This window comes from Delphinapterus leucas, chromosome 13 (assembly GCF_059928025.1).
Source record: "Delphinapterus leucas isolate spDelLeu-1000000601 "Yukka" chromosome 13, BTC_Dleu_Yukka2, whole genome shotgun sequence".
NCBI lineage: Eukaryota > Metazoa > Chordata > Mammalia > Artiodactyla > Monodontidae > Delphinapterus > Delphinapterus leucas.
The window spans coordinates 45,953,941-45,969,572 of record NC_143141.1 but is presented as its reverse complement, the minus strand read 5'-3'; the positions used below and the strand labels follow the sequence as shown (position 1 = coordinate 45,969,572).

At 35.2% G+C, this 15,632-nt stretch overlaps 1 protein-coding gene across 8 annotated transcripts in view; it reads right to left on the bottom strand.

Moving 5' to 3' along the window:
• Positions 1-15,632, bottom strand: part of FANCL (FA complementation group L) — a 78,269-nt gene that overhangs the window by 22,423 nt on the left and 40,214 nt on the right. The gene's annotated exons all lie outside the window — the stretch shown is intronic.

The window sequence follows — 15,632 nt, the reverse complement described above, 5'->3', positions numbered from 1 at the left end:
CTCAATGAGTGAAGAAGCAACTGGGATGAGTGAGATAGGTGAGGAAAATTAAGAGGTACAAACTTCCAATTACAAAATAAATGAGTTATGGGGGTGAAATGTACAGCATGGGGAATACAGTCAATAATACTGTAATATCTTTATATGTTGACAGATCGTAAACTAGACTTATAATGGTGGTGATTTTGAAATGTATAGAAATATCGAATCACTATATTGTGCACTAGAAACTAACAAAGTGTTGCAGGTCAATTATACTTCAAACAAGCTCATAGAAAAAGAGATCATATATATTTGTGGTTACTAGAGGGGAGGGGTGGGGGGAGGAGGGATTGGGTGAAGGTGGTCAAAAGGTACAAACTTCCAGTTACAAGAAAAATGAGTGCTAGGGATGTAATGTACATGACTGATATAATTAACACTGTTGCATGTTATATATGAAGTTGTTTAAGAGTAAATCCTAAGAGTTCTCACCACGAGAAAAAATATCTTTTGCTTTTTCTTTTAATTTGTATCTATATGAGATGGACAGTCACTAAACTTATTGTGGTATTCATTTCATGATGCATATAAGTCAAATCAATATGCTGCAGAGCTCACAGTGCAGTATACCAACTGTATCTCAATAAAACTGGGGAAAAAAAGGCAACTGCCTTTATAGGAAAATTTTGGAAGTCACTCTGCATGCCCAGGGAAAGGCTCAAAAAAGACCAGAAAAGACCCTAAGAGTACACCTCAAGCTGATCCTTGATGCAGAGACAGCCTGCAACAATCAAGAACACAAAAACATAGACAAAAAAAAAGGGAAATTTTGATCTTTCCTCTGGAGAGAGGGGAGGATCCAACTTCTAAAGTTACCACATTATATGACTAAAATTTCCAGTTTTCAACAACAACAACAAAATCACAGGGCACTAAAAACAAAACAAAGTGTAGCCCTGATTCAAAGGAAAAAAATTAACAGGTTCCAAACATAGACCTGAGAGTATCTCTACTAGACAGAGAATTTGAAACAACTGATACATAACCTTTAAAGTAAGATGTAGAGCAAGTCAAGAAACCAATGTATGAACAAAATGGAAATAACAACAAAGAGAGAGAAGACTTTCAAAAAAGAACATAAAAAGAAATTCTGGAGCCAAAAATTACAATAACTAAAATGAAAAATTCACTAAGAGAATCCAAAGGTGAATTTGAACAGGCAAAAAAATCTGTGAACATGAAGATAGGACGTTAGTTATTATGGCTGAGAAGCAGGAAGAAAAAAGATTGAAGAAAAGTGCATGAGTCTAAGGGAACTGTATGACACCATCAAGTTGACCAATATATGGATTGTGGGGTCCCAAAAGAAGAACGAAAATGGCAGAGAGCATATTTCTATAATGGCTGACAAATTCCCAAATTCGCTGAAATACATAAATATACACATCCAAGAAGCTCAATGAACTCTAAGACGAACTCAAAGAGATCCACACCAAGGCACATTATAATCAAGCTTTCAAAAGACAAAGACAAAAAGAGAATCTTGAAAGAAGTTGAGAAGTGACTCATCACACACAAGGGAACCTCAAAAACTATTAGCAGATTTCTCATCAGAAACTTTGATGACCAGAAAACTGTGGGCTGATATATTCAAACTGCTAAAGGAAAAAAAAAATGTCAACCAAAAATCCTATAGCTGGCAAAATTATCCTTCATCAGTGTAGGAGAAATGAAGACATTCCCAGACAAACAAAAGAAGTCTGCTACCATTAGACCTGCCCTGCAAAAAATGTTAAAGAAAGTCCTGTAGGTTGAAATAAAAGGACACTAGACAGTAGCATGAAGCCCTATGAAGAAATAAAGATCTCAATAAAGGTAAATACATGGAGCAATTATAAAAGCTAGCACTATTATAAAAATGGTTTTTAACTCCACTCCTTGTTTTCGACATGATTTAAGAGACTAAGGTATTTTTTAAAACTAAGAATTATTCAACTCAATGCCAGTGTTACAGTAACTTTGGTTTGTAACTTCACATTTTGTTTTCTACATAACTTAAGAAACAAAGGCATTTAAAAGAATTATTAGTTTACGGTTTGGTGCATACACTGTGTAAATATATAACTTTGTGACAACAACAACTGAGAAGGGTAGGTACAGAGCTGTAAAGGACCAGAGTTTGTATGTTATTGAAGTTAAGCTGGTATAAATTAGAAGGTTATAACTTCAGGATGTTAAATGTAATTCTGATGGCAACCACAGAGAAAACAGCTATAGAATATATACAAAAATAAATAACAAAGGAATTTAAACGTTTAACTCCAAAAAAATCAACTGAACTCTAAATAAAGCAGTAATGCAGAAAATAAGGGACAAAATAACTATAAGGCATATAGAAACAGTAGCAAAATGACAGATTAAGTCCCTCCTTATCAGTAATAACTATAAATGTAAATAGGCTAAACTCTCTAATCAAAAGACAGAGATTGGCAGGATGGATAAAAACACATGATCCAACTATATGCTGTCTACAAGAATATCACTTTAGATCCACAGACACAAACAGGCTTAAAGTGAAAGAATGGAAAAAGATATTCCATGCAAATAATCACCAAAAGAGAGCAGGAGTAGCTATACTAGTATCAGACAAAATAGACTTAAAATCAAAATAGGTTACAAGAGACAAAGAAGGACATAATATATTAATAAAAGGTTCAATACAGCAAGAAGATATAACAATTATAAGCATTTATGCGGCTAACAACAGACTATCAAAACATGAAACAAAAATTAATAGTACTGAAGAGAAATAGTTGTATAATATAATAATATTTGGGAGACATCAATACCCCACTCCCAATAACAGACAGAAAATAAGGAAACAGAGGACTTGAACAACACAACAAACCAACAAGATCTAATAGACGTATATTGAACACTCTACACAGTAACAAAAGAGTACACATATTTCCCAAATGCACATGGAATATTTTCCAGGACACATCATGTTTTAGGCTACAAAATACATACAAAATAAATTTTAAAAGATAGATATCATATAAAGTATCTTTTCCCACCACAACAGGATGTAGTTAGAAATCAATAAAAGAAAGAAAACTGGAAAAGCCACAAATTTGTGGAAATTGAACAACATACTCTTAAACAATCAATGGATCAAACAAGAAATCACAGTGTAATTAGAAAATACTTAGAGACAAAAAAGAAAACACAGCATACAAAAACTTACAGAATGCAGCAAAAGTACTAAAGAGGCTGTTTATAGCTATAAATGCAGACATTAAAAAACAAGAAAAATCTCACCATCAACAACTTAACTTTACAACTAAAGGACCAAACTAAACCCAAAGCCAGCAGAAGGAAATAAAGATTAGAGAAGAGATAAGTAAGGTAGAGAATAGAAAGACAATAGAGAAAATCAATGAAACCAAAGGATGATTCTTTGAAAAGTTCAACAAGTTGACAAATTTTAAATAAATGGGACTAAGAAAAAAAGAGAATTCAAACTACCAAAATCGGTTATTAAAGTGGGGACATTATAACCATTTACAAAAACAAGAAGAATTGTAAGAGAGAACTATGAAAAACTGTATGTATGGCAACAAATTGGATAACCTAGATGAAATGAACAAATTCCTAGAGACACAAAACCTTCCAAGACTAAACCATAAATAAATAGAAAATCTGAACAGAATAATAAGGAGTAAGGAGACTGAATCACTAATCAAAAGATCTCGACAGAAAAAGTCCTGGAAGTGTCACTGGTGAATTATACCAAACATTTTAAAGAAGAACTAACACCAATCCTTCTCAAACTTTTCCAAAAAATTGAAGAGGGCAAAATACTTCCTAATTCATTTCATGAGGCCATCTTTACCCTGATACTAAAACCCCAAGAAAACTTAAAAACCATGATCCCTTATGAATATTGATTTAAAAATCCTCAACAAAATACTAGCAAACCAAATTTAGCAGCATATTAAAAAGATTACAGGGCTTCCCTGGTGGCGCAGTGGTTAAGAGTCCACCTGCCAATGCAGGGGACACGGGTTCGTGCCCCGGTCTGGGAAGATCCCACATGCCGCAGAGCGGCTGGGCCTGTGAGCCATGGCCGCTGAGCCTGCACGTCCAGAGCCTGTGCTCCGCAACAGGAGAGGCCACAACAGTGAGAGGCCCGCGTACCACACACACACAAAAAAAAGATTACACACTGAGTTCAGGCGGGATTTATTCCTGGAATGCAAGGATGGCTCAACATATGCAAATCAATAAAATGTAATACACTATCCTAACAGAATGAAGAAATCCATATGATCATCTCAACTGACACAGAAAAAGCATTTGACAATATTTAACACCCTCTCATGATAAAAACACTCAACAAACTAGGATCAAAGAAAGTTACTGCAACATAATAAAAGCCATATTATGAAAAACTGCAGCAAACGTCACACTCAATGTTGAAAGACTGAAAGCTTTTCCTTTAAGATCAGGAACAAGGCAAGGATACCGACTTTCATCACTTCTATTCAACACAATACTGGAAGTTCTAGCCAGATCAATTAGGCAAGAAAAAGAAATTAAAAGCATCCAAACTAGAAAGGAAGAAGTAAAATTATCCCTGCTTGCAGATGATATAATGTTACAGGTAAAAAACCTATATTCCCCCCCTCAAAATTGTCAGAACTAAGAAATTAATTCAGTAAAGTGGCCACTTTGACCACCAGCAAAGTCAATACACAAAAATTAGTTGCATTCTGAACAGCAACAATGAACAATCCAAAAAGGAAATTAAGAAAACAATTTCATTTACAATAACATCAAAAAGAATAAAATACTTAGAAATTAACCAAGAAGGTTAAGGACTTATAAAATGAAAACAAAAAAACACTCCTGAAAAAAATTAAAGAAGACATCAAAAAAAGGAATCGCAAACCAGATTCGTGAACTGAAAGACAATGCAATCGTTTTCAACATCCCAATGATATCTTTTTGGGCAGAAACAGAAAATCCTATCTTAAAATTCATATAGAATCTTAAGAGACCCTGTATAGCCATACAATCTTCAAAAAGAACAACAAAGCTGGAGGAAAAAAGTGGAAAGGACAAAGTGGAAATCACATTTTCTGATTTCAAAACTTACTACAAAGCTACAGTAGTCAAAACAGTGTGGTACTAGCATATGACAGTCTATATATAGACAAATGGAACAGAATAGAGAGCCTAGAAATAAACCCTCATATACATGATCAAATGATTTTTGACAAGGTTACCAAGACTATTCAATGAGAAAAGAAAAATCTTTTCAACAAATGGTGCTAGGAAAACTGGCTATCAATATACAAAGTAATTAAGCTGGCTCCTTATCTAACACTGTATATAAAAAGTAACTTAAAATGGATCAAAGACCTAGACGTAAGAGCTGTAAGTATAACACTCTCAGAAAAAAACACAGGGCAAAAAAGCTTCGTGACATTGGATTGGGCAATGACTTCTTCAATAAAGCACCGAAGGCACTGGCAACAATAGAAAAAATAAGTTGGACTTCATGAAAATTAAAAAATTTTGTGCATCAGGGGACTTCCCTGGTGGCAGAGTGGTTAAGAATCAGCCTGCCAATGCAGGGGACACGGGTTCAATCCCTCGTCTGGGAAGATCCCACATGCCGCGGAGCAGCTAAGCCCGTGCACCACAGCTACTGAGCCTGCACTCTAGAGCCTGTGAGCCACAACTACTGAAGCCCGCGCACCTAGAGCCCATGTTCCGCAACAAAGAGAAGCCACCGCAATGAGAAACCCCTGCACCGCAACAAAGAGTAGCCCCTGCTTGCTGCAACTAGAGAAAGCCTGCACACAGCAGTAAAGGCCCAAAGCAGCCAAAAATAAATAAATTTATTAAAAAAAAAAATGTGTGCATCAGAAGACAATAGCAACAGAGTAAAAAAGCAACACAAGGAATGGGAGAAAATATTTGCAAATCATATATCTGATAAGGAATTAATGCCTAGAATACATAGAGAACTCTTAAAACTCAACAACAAAAATAATCTAATTTAAAAATGGGCAAAGGAACAGAATAAAACATTTATCCAAAGAAGATATACAAACGGTCAATAAGTACGTGAAAAGATATTCAGTATCACTTAAGGAAATGCAAGTCAAAACTATAATAAATACTATTTCATTCACACCCATTAACAGAAAGTAAGTTTTTGGGAGGATGTGGAGAAACTGGAACTGTTGTGCACTGTTGGTGGGAATGTAAAATGGTACAGCAGCTCTGGAAAACAGTATGGCAGTTTCTCAAAAAATTAAAAACAGAATCACCATATGATCCAGCAACTGAAAGTGGGGACTCAAAGAGCTATAATGCACATCAATGTTCACTGCAGCACTACTCCCAAGAGCTAAAATGTGGAAGCAATTCAAGTCCATCAATGGAGGAACAGATAAACAAAATGTGGTATATACATGCAATGGCTTATTTTCAGTCTCAAAAAGGAAGAAAACTCTGACATATGCTACAACTTGTATGAACCTTGAGGGTATTATGCTAAGTGAAGTAAGCCAGTCAAAAAAGACAAATACTGGGCTTCCCTGGTGGCGCAGTGGTTGAGGGTCCGCCTGCCGATGCAGGGGACACGGGTTCGTGCCCCGGTCCGGGAAGATCCCACATGCCGTGGAGTGGCTGGGCCTGTGAGCCATGGCCGCTGAGCCTGCGCGTCCGGAGCCTGCGCGTCCGGAGCCTGTGCTCCGCAGCGGGAGAGGCCGCAGCAGTGAGAGGCCCACGTACCGCAAAAAAAAAAAAAAACCCACAAATACTGTATGATTCCACTTATGTGTGGTACTTAGAATAGTCAAAACCAGAGAGTCGGAAAGTAGAATGGTGGTTACTAGAGGCTGATGGAAGAGGAGAATAGGGAATTATTGTTTAATGGGTACAGTATTTCAGTTTTACAAGATTTGAAAAGAGTTCTGGAGATGGATGGTGGTAATGGTAGCAACAACATTATGAATGTATTCATACCACTGAACTGCACCTTTAAAAATGATTAAGATAGTAAATTTTGTGTATCTTACCACAATTTAAAAAAATAATAACGTAAGATGCTAAGAATGCCAGGAGAGGGCTTAGATATTGTGGCAATTTGACCCGACTGATAAACAAACTCCTGTGGTTGTTTATCCATTCTTCTTTATCTCTCAGATGTTAACTCTGAGAAAAATCATGTCTTGCACATTGCTACTTAAGACCCTTAGTATTTGGTTCAAGTACACTTCTAATATGCTATGTTAATCGTTTAATACAAAATAAACTTCCTTTATTTTGTATTAAAATAAAGTTTTACGTAATTAAAAAAAATCAAGCCAATCAGTAAAAAACAAACTCATCTTCTAGCTTTTTGTTCCAGGTAAGTCATACCAAAAAAGGGTGCTACTCCTACCTCATCAAAAAAGTTGACTCTATCTAATTTTTATTACTAAATAAAAAAATAAAATAAAATTATTACACTAAAAACAAAAAAATAAGGAAATAAATGGTCACAAGTGTCTTTGCTTTCAGATAAGGTCAAGACTAATGACAGAATATGTGTGTTGCTAGCTACCAATGTTACCTTCACAGCCAGAGCCAGGGAACTACCTACCAGCAGTGACATCGTTTAAAAAAAACATTGTCCCATTGCTTCTGCTATCTACCACCTCCAAAATTCTGGTTTGCTTCATTATATCCATCTGCCAAATTAGTTTGGCTTCTAATATTCAACTTTTTTAGCACAAAAAGAGGGTAAAAGTAAGTATATTTCATAGCTGAAAGTATTACTCAGTGATTCTAGCAGATCATATTTGACTTAACATGTCTTTCAGATCTGAATTATCATTTGTCTTCAATCTACTAGATCTTTATTTTCAATATGGGCATCTATTTTTTCCAAAAGGATGGTTTAAAACACACACACACACACACACACACACACAAGTATACCAATACTCACATATTTTAAACTATCCCTTGGATTAAAAAAAAATACAAATAGACACAGTGCATGCACATCAATTTGCCAGACAGGGTCCCTGACAGGGACAAAACATAAGGTAGAGAATGTTAACAAGCTGTGTTTGTGTTGAAGAAAAATTGCTTTACTGGTATTAGCTAAGACAATCTTTTTTACCCAAAAGTATTTAAAATATAAATCACAACATTAGGAAGCCATTTGGAGACTGATATTTATATATTTTCTTTTACGTGGGACACCTGCTATATAAGAATATTTTATTGGTTTCCTCCAAACTATAGTCCAAACAATATTTCTCTCAACACCTCTCATCTATGTTACTTATGGTACGATGTATGTAGAGTCATCTACCACAACCAGATAGCCTGGTGAGACTAACAGTCATTTTGCATTTATCATCCCTATTTCATTTTTCAACACCAGAATACTTCTTGATTGTTGCATATAAATGGAAACATTGTCTTTAGAGTACATGTAGTTCAACATACAAAGAGAGAGATACCAATTACGTGTTGTTATATATAAATGTGGGTGTGTTTATATATACAATTACACAATATAATACAAATGTATATTGAGAGGTATCATTTCTTTGCCCATATTAAGTCTTGCTATTTTAAAAGCTAACCAATTTGCAAATTGTGTTACCTCCCTATATCACTTTGTACACCTATACAGCACTTTACAATTCAAAAGCACTACCAAATAACTCAATTTACTCTTACAAAGTCATGCTATCTATGACTTAAATATTCCTTCCCTCTTTTTATGAAGTTAAATGATTTACCCAAGGTCATGCACTGTAGGGATAAAGCTAGAATTTAACCCAGACTTTAAGACTCTGTGTTCTCTTTTTACTATGTTACAAGTGATCCAGCAGAATTAGCTCTGAAGCCTACCATGAATGTCTGCAACAAAGTCAGATCTATTAACATCAGCAAGTAAATTACTTAATGTACCTTAAATTGGTACTGAAATCATCTGATAAAAAAACCTGTTCCATACTAATAGTCTCATTGGGTCTTTAAATTCATGGAAGAATTTTACCATACCATAAAAGTATCTCATGTGCTCACAAAGCACATATCTCAAATCTTCTAACTTTGATAACCTTAGCGATCAACTGAAATTATACTGATCTTCCTTTATCTGACAAGTAACTGACTGTATGAGATTCAAAGCTATATCTCCAACTGCCCACTAAACACATTTATTTAGACATACCATATGCATGCCAAACTCATCAAATCCCAAACTGAATCTGCCTCTAAACCTCTTCTTACTGCATTCTCTACCTCACTTGGCAGTACTACAATCTATCTAATCTAGTTACCCCCAATAGAAGCAGTGGCAGTAATCCATGGGATCTCATGCCCAATCCATCACCAAGTTCTATCAATATAATCTGTGGAATTTTCCCAAACAATCCCCTTTCATCCTTCCCTGCAACCATTAACCTAGAACAGACCCTAATTACTGCCTGCATGGGTAAGTACACAGCTGCCCCTCAGTCTTCTTCACTATAGTCTTGCCATTCTCATTTAGAACCTTTCTCTACACGAATAGAGTGACCTATTAAAAAAAAACTTGTTTTGCTGAAAACTAATCTACAGAGGTGCTCTGAGAGGAAGGAAATAAAAAGTCATGCCAGAGATTTATAGTACATCTTGGCATACCAAGAAAGATGAGAAATCCTAAATCAAGAAATAGCAGAACTTAAATCTAGAATAAGTGTATTAGATCAGAGTCCTTTCTCCACCTTAATCCTATTAATAGCCTAAAACAAAACAAAAAAACACTTTGAGAAATGCTATTATAAAACAAAAATTGTGACCATGCCACCTTTCTTCCTTGTAACCCCATCACTTTGGGATAAAGTCCAAGACCATCAGAACTGGTGTAGCAGACCCTGCCTAACTCTAAGCAAAAGCTCCAGTCTTATCTCTGACTACAGAGTTCCAAACGATGTGTAATGCATGTATTATCTCCTACAGTGTTATGCCTTTGTCCTTTGCCTACAGCAGCTCTCTCCTAAAGTATCATGTGTCCTCCCAAGCCTAATTTCTCACTTCTCAAGACTCACTGAACTCAAGAAACACTTTATCCAGAAAACTTGCTTGACCACATCAGGTTAAATTATGTACCTCTTCTCCATCTTATCAAAGTGGCTCACCACACACATCACTCAACACATTTTACTGAAATTATCTTTTTAAGTACCTCTCTCCTTATCAGACTGAAAAGTTACTCCTGAAAGCCTACCCTAGGATGTTAGAACCTGGTTAACTCACCTTCAATTCCTTAGGATCCAGCTCAGTACACATCTTCCTCAACTTATGATGGGGTTATGTCCAGTTAAATGGTTGAAAATGCATTTAATACACCAAACCTATGGAACATCATAGCTTAGCGGAGCCTACCTTAAACACACTCAGAACACTTACATTAGCCTACAGTTGGGCAAAATCATCTAACACAAGCCTATTTTATAATAAAGTGTTGACTATCTCATGTAATTTATTCAATACTGTGAAAGTGAAAACAGAATCACTGTATGGGTACAGAATGGTTCTAAGTGTATCGGTTGTTTACCCTTGTGACAGAGTGGCTGACGGGGAGCTGTGGCTGGCTGCTGCTGTCCTGCATCGCAGAGCATCATTTGGCCTATCGCCAACCAGGAAAAAGATCAAAATTCAAAATAAGGTTTCTACTGAATGTGTATCACTTTTGCACCATTGTAAAGTTGAAAAATGCTAAGTCAAATTAGGTCAGGGACCATCTGTAGATATTAAATGTCTGTTGCATTTAAACTATTTCCCACTGAAAAAAATGTTGCTTCTTGATTTTGTTTATGTACTTTTTCAAGGTAACCTGAAAAGAGAAGAAAGACTTGACCATGACAGAATCACAATTTCATCTAATGAAGCACTAAAAATAGGATATAACTTCCCTACTAGATCTTCGTGAGTCAGCTCTCTTACTTATCTTACCTAAGTTCTATGAATGTCCAAAGAACCCCAAACTTCCCACACTAATCCCCTCCAAATTATACAAGATGGCAGGAAAATAAGTCAGAGGATTTATTTCTTTCATCACTTGGCTCTAGTTCGAAATGTCGAACCCCATTCACAGTTAGCATACTTATTTAAAACTTTTAATACTGCACTTTAGCTAGCAGCCCATGGGTGAAAGCAATGAAAAGGATTTTAACATTATGTTCACAACTAGTTTATACATTAGAATTCAAATAAAGTAAAAACTACACATTTAAAATTAGGCAGAAAGAGGGTTACAGCTACTTGGTAAAGAAGGTGGATTGAACACACAGATCTAATTTTACCCCACCCCCAAACTTACTATATTGTTGTTGTTTTTTCCTTTAAGGCATAATCTCACAAAAGCAAGGAGAACTAAAGAGGCAATAAAACCAAATTTTGGAAGCAGGAAAACAAAGGAATTGCTATTATGAGCACAGATGCAAAAGAAACAGAATGTGGAAATATATATACTGGAAATTGTATATGTGTATACGAACATATATATGTGTGTGTATCTACTGACCAATCAATTGATTGATCAACATATAGACTTAAAATACTCCATAACCTAACTGGGTTTATTTCAAGAGGGCAAGATTTATTTAACATTAGGAAATCGAACAATATAATTCACCACATGAACAGAATAAAGGAGAAAAACCATCTGATTATCTAACATATAGAGAATATACTTGAAAAAATTCGACTTTCATTTATAACAAAACTCTTAGCAAACCAGAAACAGAAATAAATTCTATTAATTATTGGTAAAGGATTTCAGTACAAGAACTATAGAGCAAAAATCTACCTAATGATGAAAACAAAGTCTTCCCTTTGAGATCAGGAACAAAACATGAATGCTTGTGTTTACTATTCACGTTTCACAGTTTATTAGATATCCTAGCCAGAACAGTAAGGCAAAAAAAAGAAAGAAAGAAAGAAAGAAAGGCGTAAAGATGGCAAAGGAGGAAATAAAACTATCACTTACAAATGATATGATTATGTTCATAGAAAATTCAATGAAACTACTGATTATTAGATAAAGAGTTTAACAAAGCCACTGGATAAAAAATCATCTAAAAAATCTACTTGTAGACATCAGCAAGAAACAATAAAACTGAAAATTACTGCTACACAGAACTAAGAATGGCCAAAATTTAAAAGTCTGAAAACACCATGGGGTAGCTAGGATATCGCTGTTTGCCCCTCAACTCCAAGTCTACTCTATCTGCCTTGTGATAATGGAGGTTCACGCTGTAAGCGCGTCTCCTTTACAGCTGCGTGGTGTTCAGCCCTATCCGTAGAGGATGCCACAGAGTTAACTGTTACTAATTCAGACTGCTGTTTCCTGCCCAACAGTGCTGCTCCACTCTCGCCTCAAGGGAGCGTTTTCCGCTTGCTCAGTGACTTCTAGGCAGAAGGCTGGAAGAGTCTTCTCCAAGAAATCTGACCAATTAATCAAAAAGACCTAAAATACTGACACTTGGGGTTCCCCATTATGAGATCTACTCAGGTGACTCTACAATGAAGTTCACAGTTGACAGGCCCACTCGCACTCAGAGCTTTCAAATAGCTTTTAATAGCTGACTTTTAATCACGAGCAGGTAACCAAAGATGATAAGCCTAGAAAAAGAGCAACTCAAGGAAATAGAAACTACTCAGATGGAAAAAAAGACATATTATTAGTATCTCTGGGGACAAGAGAAGATTTATCAATTAAGTAAACTCTTAGAAATGAACATGATAGATAGTATAAGTAAAAAAAACTCAACAGGAAGGCTATTAGGAAAAGCTGATGAAATTTACCAGAAAGTAAAGCTAATAGAAAACCCGGCATAGATGATTAAGAGCAGATTTAGACAACCGATGGAAAACTGTGGGTTGAATGAGTTTTAAGTACACAGAAAACTAAGGAAATGAAAAAGACAACTGTTAACTCTAGGTGGTAACAAAAACTGGGGCAACAAAGGAAAAATAATAATTAACTACATGGCTTATCTCTGCATAGTATACATATATGTTCAAAATAATAATGTAAACACTGAATATTGACATAATCAAAATTACAAGATAACTATCTGGGAAGGATAGGAAGTATACGTGTGTATGGAGTGGGGAAAGGTAGAAGAAACAGTAAATTCCCCATTATCTACAGTGGAAAGTTAACAGATAATGCCTAAACCAAACCAACGAACAAAAGGTAGTATAATTACAAGAGCATGTAATGATAGAAATTATAACACCAAAAGGATCAACTAACAATTAAAAGTAGTTGACCCTGGAGAGGGAGAAAAAGGTGAGAAGGAGGCTAGGACATGCCATTTTGTCTAAAAAGAAAACAAACAAACAACAAAAACCCCTGTAAACCTAATTCTTTATGTTCATATACAACTTTTATTAAAGTATAACCTTAAAAAAATTAATAGCTTGCCCACATTATAAAAATAAACCAGAAAATATGATTTTTAAAAAAAGATCACATTCACAATAGCAAAAAAAACTTCATACTTAGGAATAAACTCAACAAAAATGTACAAGATGTGGATTAAGAAACTACTGCTACTTAACTGGGGGACCTAAATAAATGTAGAGATAAGCAGTGCCTAGACTGTGAACACATCAGTTCTTAACTGGATGGATAAATGTAAACCCAATTATAACTAAAAACTACATTATTCTAAGGATTACCTGGAATAATAAATGCACAGCTTTATCAACAATGTTTCAAAAAATATTTTGCTAAGTGGTTAGCATAGGTTCAGAACTATTATCCAGTGAGATCCCAATGCCAAATGAAGACATTAAGGGTGATTTTATATTTTCTTAATTTTGTTTATTTGTATTTTCTCTCTTTTTTAAAATCAATGTAGGAGTACTTTTAAAATAAATTATGTTATTTTAAAAAAAAAGAAAGGCAGTTAATAGGTTACTGAGTCCAATAGGTCAGACCATATCACACAGATCTACCATATCACATAATCTCAATAGTGAACTAAGTTTCTTTGTTTTGATTCCGTTGATGTCTTTTTATCCATACCATTATAGCAATAATAAGATGGCCAAGAAGGCAAAAGTATATTTAATTAACCAATTTAAGGATGAACAAAAATTCAGTACTATGAGTTCTCCAACAAGGACAGCAGAGAGAAAAATGGAAAGAAAGATACTCCGGTAGGTCAAAAAAGGAGAACTTCCTCAGGATCCACACAGTGTGATATTGAGAGTTTTCTTCCCCTAGGATTGTTTGTTTTAAACCAAATTTATTTTAAGATCTCTGTGAAAGAGAAAAAGTTTATTATTTCCATATACATATGAACTGAGGCAAAGAGCAGTCATGTGACTTGTTTGAAATTATACAATTAAGTCAATGGCTGAACTGTAAACAGAACCTAGGGATACCCAACTGCTAGTCTGATGCTCTAACTAATGGATCATGCTCCCTGCTATGTAATAGGACTGTTTCCTTTAATTACAATTTCTTCATTCACCATCAGATTATCAGCCAGAGGCTTTATCATTGGTTTTGCTCTTCTTGTATTCATGGCATTACTCCAAGAATATGAGATTTACATGATAAAAAATATAAAGACCACTGTTTATGTATCATACCAAATCTGAAAATTCCAACCAGTGTGATGCAGACAGTTCACAAGCCTGCACTTAATGGCATATTTATAGGTAAAACTGCAATTTTAGCATCCATTTTGGGCTGGTCAGTGACCTGGAGAAAATTAGTTTTGTTTTTATAGAATCACTAATGTCAGTGCACTTAAAATCTTACATTAGAGCATTCTATGGTCTCATCAGTCAACAATATTCACAAATATGACCTATATATAGAAGTCGAAAGGGTAGCAGATTTTAGAGCATTTGGGATGTTGGGAAGTAGAATAAGATAAAAATCATGACATGCTCTTACATTCTATGCTGAAATCTATAAACAAAATTGACTGGGTAAACAAGTAAGTATCTGAGAAGAGGTGTGCAGTCACTTGTCTTTGAGAAGCACTTTGTGTTTCTTTGGCACATATCACAGCAGCAGTAGTAGCAGCAGCCTTGCCCTTGGTGCTGATTTCTTACTACTCTAAATGCCTCCTCTGAGCCAGAATACACTGGCTGTTGCTGATCATGCTGTGAGACACCTGCACTGGCTACTAGGCTTGTCATGACGCACAAAACCCTACCATCTTCAGCTTGACATTGTGCAAGTTATAATTATTCATCCAAATGAATATGTCAGAGCAGCAGCAGCAGACCTCTCATCAGAGCAAAAGAAAAATACATCAAAACATTATCAACCCAGCAGGAAGACAGGGACCATAAGGAAAATTACCCATTTTTAATATGGATGCCACAAAGCCATGCCTATTATTTTACAAAAAGAAAGGAAAATAAAGATCTTCCAAGTTTAAAGTCCAGAAACACTGAATCCAAAGAGGAAATGTACAAAAAGCAGACAAGGAGTTTTTTAAAATCAATTATCTGAAAGCTATTTACAATCTTTTAAATATAAGTTTGCTATTAGACTACAATAGTAACATTTATTTCGCTTAAGAACCACATCTGTTTAAAAATTGTTT